Genomic DNA, 10,301 nt, shown 5'->3' with positions numbered 1-10,301 from the left:
AAGTGGCACTGTGGCTCAAGTGGTAGAGCCCTAGCCTTGAGCTGAAGAGCTGAGGGACAGCGCCCAGACCCAGAGTTCAGGCCCCACAACCGGACTCCCCCTCCTCCCCCCAAAAAAAGAAAGTCTCTGTGCACAATTGTTTCAATTCAACAATGTCACATCAACAGCTGTGTCATGCATACATTTTGTCAAAAGCAAAGATTTAACTGCTTCCAGTTTAAGAACTTAGTGAATGATCTTGACTTTTGTTTAAGTGGAGTACAGAAATTAGGTACTAAATTGAGGCTGTGGAGCTTATCACTCAAAAGGAATAGCATGGTGCACTTCCCTACTCTGCAAAGACAAAAGCCTTCTACAACATTTGGATATGATGGTAAATATGTGAAAAGTAAATAGATTTGGACATCTTTGCTATACCTTTCAGTGTAGAATCAATTGATGTGCCTGATAATCTACTACACAGGGCTGGGAAGGTGGCTCAGTGGTAGAGTGCTTGCCTTACATGCATGAGTCCCTGGGCTTGATTCCTCACCACCACATAAACAGAAAAAGCCAGAAGTGGTTCTGTGGCTCAAGTGGTAGAGCCCTAGCCTTGAGCTGAAGAGCTGAGGGACAACGTCCAGGCCCAGAGTTCAAGCCCCACGACCACCACCAACAACAAAAAAATCTACTACACTAAATTATTCAGCTGGAAAACAACCATGGGCTGAAAGCTATGTATAGCAATCTCTTACTGTTTACATTCTATGCATATTACTCATCACTTATGGTTAGAAATAAGACTGGATAAAAACATAGTGAGACTACATCTCAATGGGAGAAATTGGGTACAGTGGCACATATGTGTCATCCAAGGTATGGTGAAAAAAGTAAAGTAGGAGAATCAAAGTTCAAGTGTGTATGTGGAAGGAGGGGGAGAAAAAGGAAAAAAAGATTATCTCAAGATAACCAGTGCAAGAGAAGAGGTTGAATCATGTTCTTGGAGATGAATAAAAGGGAAAAACCTGTCAGTGAACTCAGATAGAGCACCTGTCTAGCAAGCTTGAAGCTCTAAGTTCAAACTCCAACTGTGGAAAATGAAACAAAACACAACTATGTCATCACCAAAGCTTACAACCTCTTCAATCCACTTTTCTTACTTCACTTGGCTCTAATCTTTCAAATAAGCCCTTTTCTTCAGCTGGAAAGGTCAATTTGTTTCAAGTAGTAAGGAAGAATCAGAGTGAATAGATATCTTTCTCCCAGGTCCTCACAATCTGGTGGAAATCTAGGAGGATTGCAAACTACCATTTACAAAACAGTGCGGTAAGTAAGTGTCGTAATAGAAGGGTGTACAAAGTACTATTGAGAGAACTAAGAACAAAGTTAGGAAGGAAGACTTTGGGGAGAAGATGACAGTTGAACCAGACCGAAGAGTAAATTGAGGAGTCGTATGGAAAAATCAGAACAGTGTGAAGAAGGTGATACAAGGAAGTGACCAGGAAGAGGAAAAAGCATTCTAAACCAGGTGTTGGTGGCTACAATCTGAGCTACTCAGGAGGCTGAGATCTTAAGATCCTTATTTGAAGCCAGCCTGAACAGAAAATGCTATCAGATCATCTCTAATTAATCACCAAAAATTGAAGGAGAGGTGTGACTAAAGTGGTGGAGCACCAGCCTCAAGTGAAAAAGCCAAGTGAGAATGCAAGGTCTCAGTGTAAGCTTTCAGCTTTTTTGCTAGGGTCCAAATTTGCTGGAATTAATTTGTATTCCTAGACTGGTTCTGAACCTTGATTTCCCCATCTCAGCCTCCTAAGTAGCTAAGATTACAGGTGTGATCCACTAGTGCTCAGTCTTAGCAATTTTTTTTGTCAGTCATGGGGCCTGAACTCTGGGCCTGGGCGCTGTCCCTCAGCTCTTCAACTCAAGGCTAGTGTTCTACCACTTGCGCCACTGCGCTACTCTTTTTCTGCTTATATGGTGCCGAACCCAGGGCCTCATGCATGCAAGGTAAGCACTCTACTACTGAGCCACGTTCCCAGCCTGTAGCAAATTCTTAAGTATATGTTTTGGAAAGATTCCTGCCTACAGAGATGATCTAGAGAAGATAGGCAGGAGGTAGAAGTGAATCAGGTCAGGAGAAAGAACAGATATAAGATACACCTGATATAGAATCAACCATAGGTTGATTATTAGATAATAAGGGTAATGAATATTTTTACAATGCTTTATAATTTTCAATATTTGTTTGTTTGTTTGTTTTTGGTCGAATTTTCAATATTTGTATAACCACTATCTGATTTGATATTTACAATGTTATAGAAGGGAGATATTATCCTTACTTCATAAATGAGTAAACAGACTAAAGAGAAATTAAGTTAATGTAACCAAAACTATCTAACAAATAGGTGATTAAGTAGTTAACATGGCCTCAGGCCCTGATTTCAGAATTTCATGTCATTCCAGTTCTCTCGTAAGGAGTGAGGAAATTGGGACAATCGAAGAATTGTAGGACATCACCTAAGGATGCCTTACTCTTGGTCTCTAGGGAAGTCTAGTTCTCTCTTCAACTTCTATCCCCTTGTTGAAAGTAGCTGTCGCTCTTGCCTCATTCCTGTACTCTCCCATCAAGGGAGCTCCTGCCATCTCCCTACCTCCCCCTTGGCCTTAAGATAGATACATCTCTGCTCCCTCTTTCTTCCTGTCTCTTTTTTTTTTGGGGGGGGGTCGGTCATGGGGCCTGAACTCTGGGCCTGGGCGCTGTCCCTGAGCTCTTCAGCTCAAGGCTAGTGCTCTACCATTGAGCTACCGTGCCACTTCTGGCTTTTTCTGTGTATGTGGTACTGAGGAATCGAATCCAGGGCCTCATGCCTGTAAGGCAAGCACTCTACCACTGAGCCACCATCCCAGTCCCCCCCCCCCACCTCCTATCTCTTTTTTGGAACTGTGGAGAGAAATGTAAATACAGATATTTAACTATTTTTCTCTTATTCCAGATGGAATGTTCCTCAATGATGCCTGATCCTACTCATCCATTAAAACCAAATTTAAAAGCAGGTGCTGGTGCTCATGCCTATAATCCTAGCTTCTCAGGAGACTGAAATCTGAGGATCATGGCTCAAGGCCAGTCCAGGGAAGGAAAGACCATGAGACTCTTTTTTTGCCAATCGTGGGGCCTGAACTGTGGGCCTGGGCACTGTCCCTCAGCTCTTCAGCTCAAAGCAAGCATTCTACCACTTGAGCCACAGTGTCACTTCTGGCTTTTTCTGCTTATGTGGTGTTGAATTGAACGCAGGGCCTCATGCATGCAAGGCAAGCACTCTACCACTGAGCCATTTTCCCAGCCTGACCATGAGACTCTTATCTCTAATTAACCAGAAAAAGCCAAAAATGGATCTGTGGTTCAAGTAGTAGAGCATTACCCTTGAGTAAAAAAACTAAGACAGTGTCCAGGCCTTGAGTTCAAGTTCAAGTCAAATTAAATTTAAGATGTAGAAGTGTGGCTAAAATGGTAGAGTATCATCCTTGAAGGGGAAAAAGAGAAGCCAGGGTGGAAAGTCCTGAATTCCAGCCCCAGTATCAGTAAAAAACAAACAAACAAACCACCAAAAAAAGTTTAAAAGCCACTTTTTTCATGACTTCTGTACTATGTCTGGTTAAGAACATCTCTGTGAGCACATAGTATCTTAACATGTCTCCATCATCACAAACTATGAGATCACCAGATTTCACAAGCTTCTTTGGGACTGATAGCACCCTTGTCTGGCTACAGCCACCAGTGTTATTCATGTGTGTTTATATGCTCATGGAATATATTAGTAACTTCTTAAATTGTCACCTTCATCCCACATGATAGGATATCTTTTATCCTTTATCATGCCTGTGAAATACATCCTGACTGCTTGTATCATTCAGATGATAGTGCAAGAAACAGCAGCCTTTCCAATGTTTTTAGGATACTTGACTGCTGCTGAAGTCAGGAAGGGTGGAGCACCTAGAGATCTCCTCTGATGACTAGTTACAGGCTACAGCTTCAATCCCACTATACTTTGAGGCAGTGTGTATGTGTGTGCGTATGTGTGTGTTTGTATGTATTTAAAAAGTGTGTCTCTGTGTCTGTGTATACTAGGGCTTGAACTCAGGGTCTGGGTGCTGTTGCTGAGCTTTGTTGAGCCACAGTTCCACTTCCAGCTTTTTGGTGGCTAATTCGAGATAAGAATCTCAGGGACTTTGCTGCCCAGACTGCCTTTGAACTGTGATCTTCAGATTTCAACCTCCTGATTAGCTATGATTACAGGCATGAGTCACCATCACCTGGCTGCAGCCAGCTCTTAATATTATGGGATTGCTATGATGGAAATATTTCACAACCTTGCTTGCAAAAGTCAAAGTAGCAGCATGATAGCCTTTGTCTTACTTCTTTCTGCACTCTGAATGTGATTCAAGTAACAATGACTGCCTTCAATTTATTTATTTGTCGGTTTGTGGGGCTTGAACTCTGGGCCTGGGCCCTATCCCTCAGCTCTTCAGCTCAAGGTGAGAGCTCTACCACTTAAGCTACAGCAACACTTCCGGTTTTCTAGTGATTTATTGGAGATAGGAGTCTCACAGTCTTTCCTGCCCTGGCTGTCTTTGAACCCTGTTCCTCAGGTCTCAGCCTCTTGAGTAGCTAGGATTACAGGCGTGAGCCACCAGCACCCAACTTGCCTTCAATTTATTCTGAGAAACATAATCCTTAGCTTTCCAGATTCTGAGGCCTAAGGAAAACATACTAGGAAATAAGAATAGATGCTAAATGTTAATCAAGCATATCCACTACACTGCTGTTCTGAAAATCTTACCATCTACAATGGGGCTTCTTTTTCTTTTCTTTCTTTCTTTCTTTTTTTTTTTGCCAGTCCTGGGGCTTGCACTCAGGGCCTGGGCACTGTCCCTGAGCTTCTTTTGTTCAAGGCTAGCACTCTACTACTTGAGCCATAACACCACTTTCGGCTTTTTCTGTATATGTGGCACTGAGGAATCTAACCCAAGGCTTCATGCATGCTAAGCACGCAGTCTACCACTAAGCCACCTTCCCAGACCTACCTTGTTCTTTTACCTTGTGTCTACCACACCCATGGCTGGTTTAGTGGGTGATTCTAACCCTAAGTGCTTGGTTCTTTTTTTTTTTTTGTGCCAGTCCTGGGGCTTGAACTCAAGGCCTGGGCTCTGTCTCTGAGCCTCTCTATGCTTAGGGCTAGCACTCTACCACTTGAGCCTCCAGTGCCACTTCCAGATTTTTCTGTTTATGTGGTACTGGGGAATAGAACCCAGGGCTTCGTGCATGCTAGGCAAGCACTCTACCACTAAGTTACATTACCAGCCCTGATTCTAGCTCTTAGATAACCCTTTCAAGCTAATGTGGCCTTTGCTGTGACCTAGATTAAAGAAAATGTTTTAGCTATGGTTTTAAAGCACAATCTATAACAGAGCAAATGGATACATTAGTATTAGTCACAATTGAATACTAAGCTCTTTTTCTCCAATGCAGAGGAGGATTACATACAGGGCCTACATAAAGGGATTACATACATGCTAAACACCTGGTCTACCAGGTTCATGTATATGTGTACAATGCATGTCAAATGTTTAAATTAGAATCTGGTGCCTAACAGGGATGTGATACATGATTTCTTTAAAAAAGAAAAGCAAGGGGCTGGGAAGGTGGCTCAGTGGTAGAGCACTTGTCTTGCATGCTCGAGGCCCTGGGTTCGATTCCTCAGCACCACATAAGAAAAAAGCTGGAAGTGGCGCTGTGGAAGTGGTAGAGTGCTAGCCTTGAACGAAGAGCTGAAGGACAGTGCCCGGGTCCAGAGTTCAGGCCCCACGACTGGACCCCGCCCCCAACAAGACAAGAGAGTGAGAGCAACTTTTTCCTTTCTCGTGTGTGTGTGTGTGTGTGTGTGTGTGTGTGTGTGTGTGTGTATGTGGTACTGGGGCTTGAACTCTGGGTCTCATGATCTTACTTGGTTTTCTTGCTCATAGCTGGCACTTGAGCTGGCACAAACACTCGAGCTACACCTCCCATCTAAGATTTTGCTGGTTATTTTGGAGTCTCTTGGATTTTTCTGCCCAAGCCAGCTAGACTTACAGACATGAGTCATTAATGCCAGCTACAGCTCCGGCTTTAACCCTGGGTGAAAGGGAGAATGTATGACTCTTGGTAGCTATTAAGCAATCAAGACAAAGGCTGAAGGAGAACCAGGTAGTACTAGGCTGGGGAAGCTAACAAAAGAAATAGTTTCAAGAGGCTGGAAGGTGGCTTAGTGATACAGTGCTTGCCTAGCAAGCATGAAGCCCTGGGTTTGATTCTTCAGTACCACATAAACAAAAAAGCTGGAAGTGGAGCTGTGGCACAAGTGGTAGAGCACTGGCCTTGAGGAAAAGCAGCTCAGAGACAGTGCCCAGGCCCTGAGTTCAAGCATCTGGACTGGCAAAATAGTTTCAAGGAAAGGAAAGGGTAAAAAGAAAAAAAAAAAGGCCACTGGAACCAGGCACTAGTGTTTCATGCCTGGAATCCTAGCTACTCAGAAAGCTGAGATCTGAAGATTGAGGTTTGAAGTCATTCCAAGCAGGAAAGTCTGTGAAATTATCATCTCTAATTAACTAGCAAATAAAAACTGGAAGTGGAGCTGTGGCTCAAGCGGTAGCAAAAAAGCTCAGAGACCACATCCAGTCCCTGAGTTCAAACCCCAGGACTGGCATGAAAAAAAAAAAGGCCATTGGACTTAGTAATAAGAAGCACTGGTGCCTGGAAAAACATGATTTAGACTGAAGCCAGGTTGTTTTTTCCTTCTCACCCTTCCCCATATATAGCATCCATTCACTTGCTCCATCTTTATCAAGTACTACTGAAGTCCAAGTCCATTATCCATCCCAATAGCTTGACTTACTTTTCTTGTGGCAAATGGCCACAATGGGAGCTTGAGTGATTGTTTCAGAACACCAATCAGGACACACACCTAGTTATTCCGTGTCTTTTACTTATCTTTGCACCAATGGCTGACACCTGCAATGTGCTCAAACTGTGAAACTCGACAGCTTAGCTTGTCACATTACCAGCTGAAATTAGGAAAGAAATTTGAGTAAAAATAGTTTAGTCTAGTGCCACCTAACAAATTATTCCACAACTTGGAGAACATGAAACAAATATTTCTTCTCTTACATAGTTTCTGAGAGCTGGGAACTGGGAGAAGCCTAGCTCCAGCTTCAGTCTCAAGGCCTTTGGCTGTAACAGAGGTTTTATTGGGGTCCATTCATCTGAAGCAATAACTGCCTTTAGGATGCCTCATTCATGCCCGGCACCAGGCTCACGTCTGTAATCTTAGTGACTCAGGCAGTTGAGATCTGAGGATCATGGTCCCAAGCCAGGCCAGGGTGGAAAGTCATAAGATTCTTATCTTGAATTAATCAGTAAAAAGCCAGACATAGAGATATGGTTCAAGTGGTGGAGGGCCAGTCTTGAATGAAAAAGTGAAGCAAGAGCACAAGGCTCTAAATTCATGGCCCAATACCACTCCCCCACCCCACCAAAAAAAAAAAAAAAAGATACCTCATTAGCCAGGTGCTGGTGGCTGATGTCTGTAATCCTAGATTCTCAAAAAGCTGAGATCCGGAGATCACAGCCTGAACAAACAAATCCTCCAGACTCATCTCCAATTAACCAGCATAAAGCTAGAAGTGGAGAACCAACACCCTCATCCTTACATACACACACACAAAGCCTCATTCACATGGCTATTGGCTGGATGCCTCAGTTCCTTGTCTGTTATTGTTATTACATGTTGTTGGCCAACAACAACATGGGTCTTACCACGTGGTCCTTTGTGCAGGGCTGGCTAGAGTGTCCTCCTGACATGGCAACTGGCCATGAGTGATCCAAGAGAGAACATAGAGGAAGCTGCAGTTCCTCTTATAATCCAGGTTCTAAAATCATACACCATCACTCCCATTTACTCTAGTCATTAGAAAAAGAAAAGTTACTAAATCCATTCTATGCTTAAAGGAAGGAGAATTCCCTTTCTTGAAAGAAGTCACAATTTCTGAAGTTGTGGCTCACACCTGTAATCCTAGCTACTCAGGAGGCTGATATTTGAGAATGGCAGTTTAAAGCCAGCCCAGGCAGGAAAAGCTGTGAGACTCTTATCTCCAATAACCAACAAAAAGTTGGAAGTAGGTTGCAGAAAGGGAGAGAGGAAGAGTGAACAAATGCAACCATGCTATATAGTATACACTATGTGGAAAATGACCTATGTAACTTGTGGGCAGGGATGAGGGAGGGAGAAGACTAGGGGAAAGTAAAGGAAGGGGTGACATTGTCCAAAAAAAAGAAATGTACTCATTACCTGACTTATGAAATGGCAGCCTCTTTGTACAACACATTAATAGTAAAAATAAAATAAAATTATTTATTTTTGTTGGTCGTGGGGCCTGATCTCTGGGCTCTGGTGCTGTCTCTGCGCTCTTCAGCTCAAGGCCAGCGCTCTACCGCTTGAGCCACAGCGCCACTTCTGGCTTCAGCGCCACTTCTGGCTTTTTAGAAAGTGGCGCTGTGGCTCAAGCGGTAGAGCGCTAGCCTTGAGCAAAAGCAGCTTACTGATTGTGCCCAGACCCTGAGTTCAAGCTCCAGTCCCCCCCCCCCACACACAAAGACATCCCTCAACCAGGTGGATGAAGAGGTGGTCTCTGCAGAGTGCTTTTCGTCCAGCCTGTGGCCCCAGGATCAGCATTTGGCCTTAGAGTGACCTCCACAAGAGCTAGGACTTGTACTTTCTCTTTGCATTCTTGTAAAAATAGCTGAAGGTACTCCGAAGCTTAAGCTCCACGAGATTCAAGGAATTTCGGAGGGAGGTTTCTTATGTGTTCGCATTATTATTTGTCCCGTTTAATATTTCCATCAGAAGCCTAATACCAGAATTCCCCGACTTTGCAGCGCTATCCTGTTGGGTTTGGTGAGGATCTCCGCGACTTCCCAGGTGTCTCTTGGGCGGAGCCTGCTTCTCTTCGCTTTCTCCACTAGAGGACGCTAAGGATAGCTATCATTTCTTACTAAGTGTGTGTGTGGAGGGGGCGGGCCTAGAGAAGGCGGAAATCTATTCCTACGACGCCGGTTGGTGGGCAGAATCTTGATCGACAAGGTCATTAGCTAATGACTCTGAAGTAAGCTGGTGCTGTTTATGAGCGTGCAACCCAACGACCAATGAAAACTGGTCTTTAGAAGGCGTGGGATGGGGGACTGGGTAAAGATCTAGAGCCAACCCCGGGATAGTCAGAGCACATCCGGTGGTGGGAGAGCTGGGTAGGCTCCTGAGGAGTGTTAAGAAGGTACGTTTGGAGCTAGAAATAAGCAAACCAAGACTGAGAGGTGAAAAGGGAGCAAGAATAAGAGTGGGGTAGCTTCCGTTGTCGGTTCTTTAACCCTTGGAGGGAACCCGGCCGCGCTCGTCGTTGAGACTGGAGAAAGCTGGGCGGGGAGGGAAGCTGGGGGGGAAACTAGTGTTGCGCATGCGCACTCTACCAGGCAGAAGCAGAGTCCGAGGCGGGGGGGCGGGAGTAGTATGCGGGGTTTTGGGGGGGACGTCGTTACCCGAATTCTGCCCCGGAGCGCTAGCGAAGTCCTCTCTCTTGCTTGCTTCTTTCCCTTTTGCTCTCCTCCGCCTCCCCCCGTCCCCCCATGCCCCGCGAAGTGCAGACACTAGGCCTAGTTGGCTCAGTCTCGACCACTTGAATTCTGGGCACGTCCCCCGCCCCTTCCTTCCGAGGTGAAGGAAAGCGGAAGCCAGGGGGATTGTGGTGGGGGCCGGGGGGGGGATATCAGGCCACACCTAGCTGGTCCCTGCCCTGCTAGGGTTTCTCTGCGCCAGCACTCTTCGCTGAGCAGCTGGGGTCTGGACTTGAGCTAGGGCCTGGTCCCGCAGACTGCCCTGTCACGGCCGGCCGAGTGATGTCACACTCCTCTGTGACACGCGAGATTCTTTAGTTACTTGGACGCCAACGGCAGAGGCAGAAGGTGAGAAGAGACTGGGGCTTGGCCTGGCTTCCCAGCCCCACAGGGCAGCCCGCTCTGGTCTGATTGGTTACCTTTGGACAGGTGAGGTGGCCTTGATTGCTTGGCCCGAACCTTGTGGGCGTCCTCAGACAGCTCTGAAAGGGTGTCGTTGGGCGGTTGCGCCTTCCCTTCCCTTCCCTTCCCTTCCCTTCCCTTCCCTTCCCTTCCCCCCTTCCCTCCCCTCTCCTTCCTTCCTTCCTTCCTTCCTTCCTTCCTTCCTTCCTTCCTTCCCCCT

The 10,301-nt window shown here is 45.5% G+C and overlaps 1 protein-coding gene across 1 annotated transcript in view; it reads left to right on the top strand.

Moving 5' to 3' along the window:
- The first annotated feature begins 9,259 nt into the window (after nucleotides 1-9,259).
- Tmbim6 (transmembrane BAX inhibitor motif containing 6) overlaps nucleotides 9,260-10,301 on the top strand; it is a 39,925-nt gene continuing 38,883 nt past the window's right edge. The window contains exon 1 of the mRNA XM_013018695.1: nucleotides 9,260-9,342. The gene's annotated coding sequence lies outside the window, so the exon portion shown is untranslated. The remainder of the gene's footprint in view (nucleotides 9,343-10,301) is intronic.

This window comes from Dipodomys ordii, unplaced genomic scaffold (genome assembly GCF_000151885.1).
Source record: "Dipodomys ordii isolate 6190 unplaced genomic scaffold, Dord_2.0 Scaffold42, whole genome shotgun sequence".
Taxonomy (NCBI): Eukaryota; Metazoa; Chordata; class Mammalia; order Rodentia; family Heteromyidae; genus Dipodomys; species Dipodomys ordii.
The sequence above is the reverse complement of the archived record's forward strand: the minus strand, read 5'-3'. Positions and strand labels throughout refer to the sequence as shown.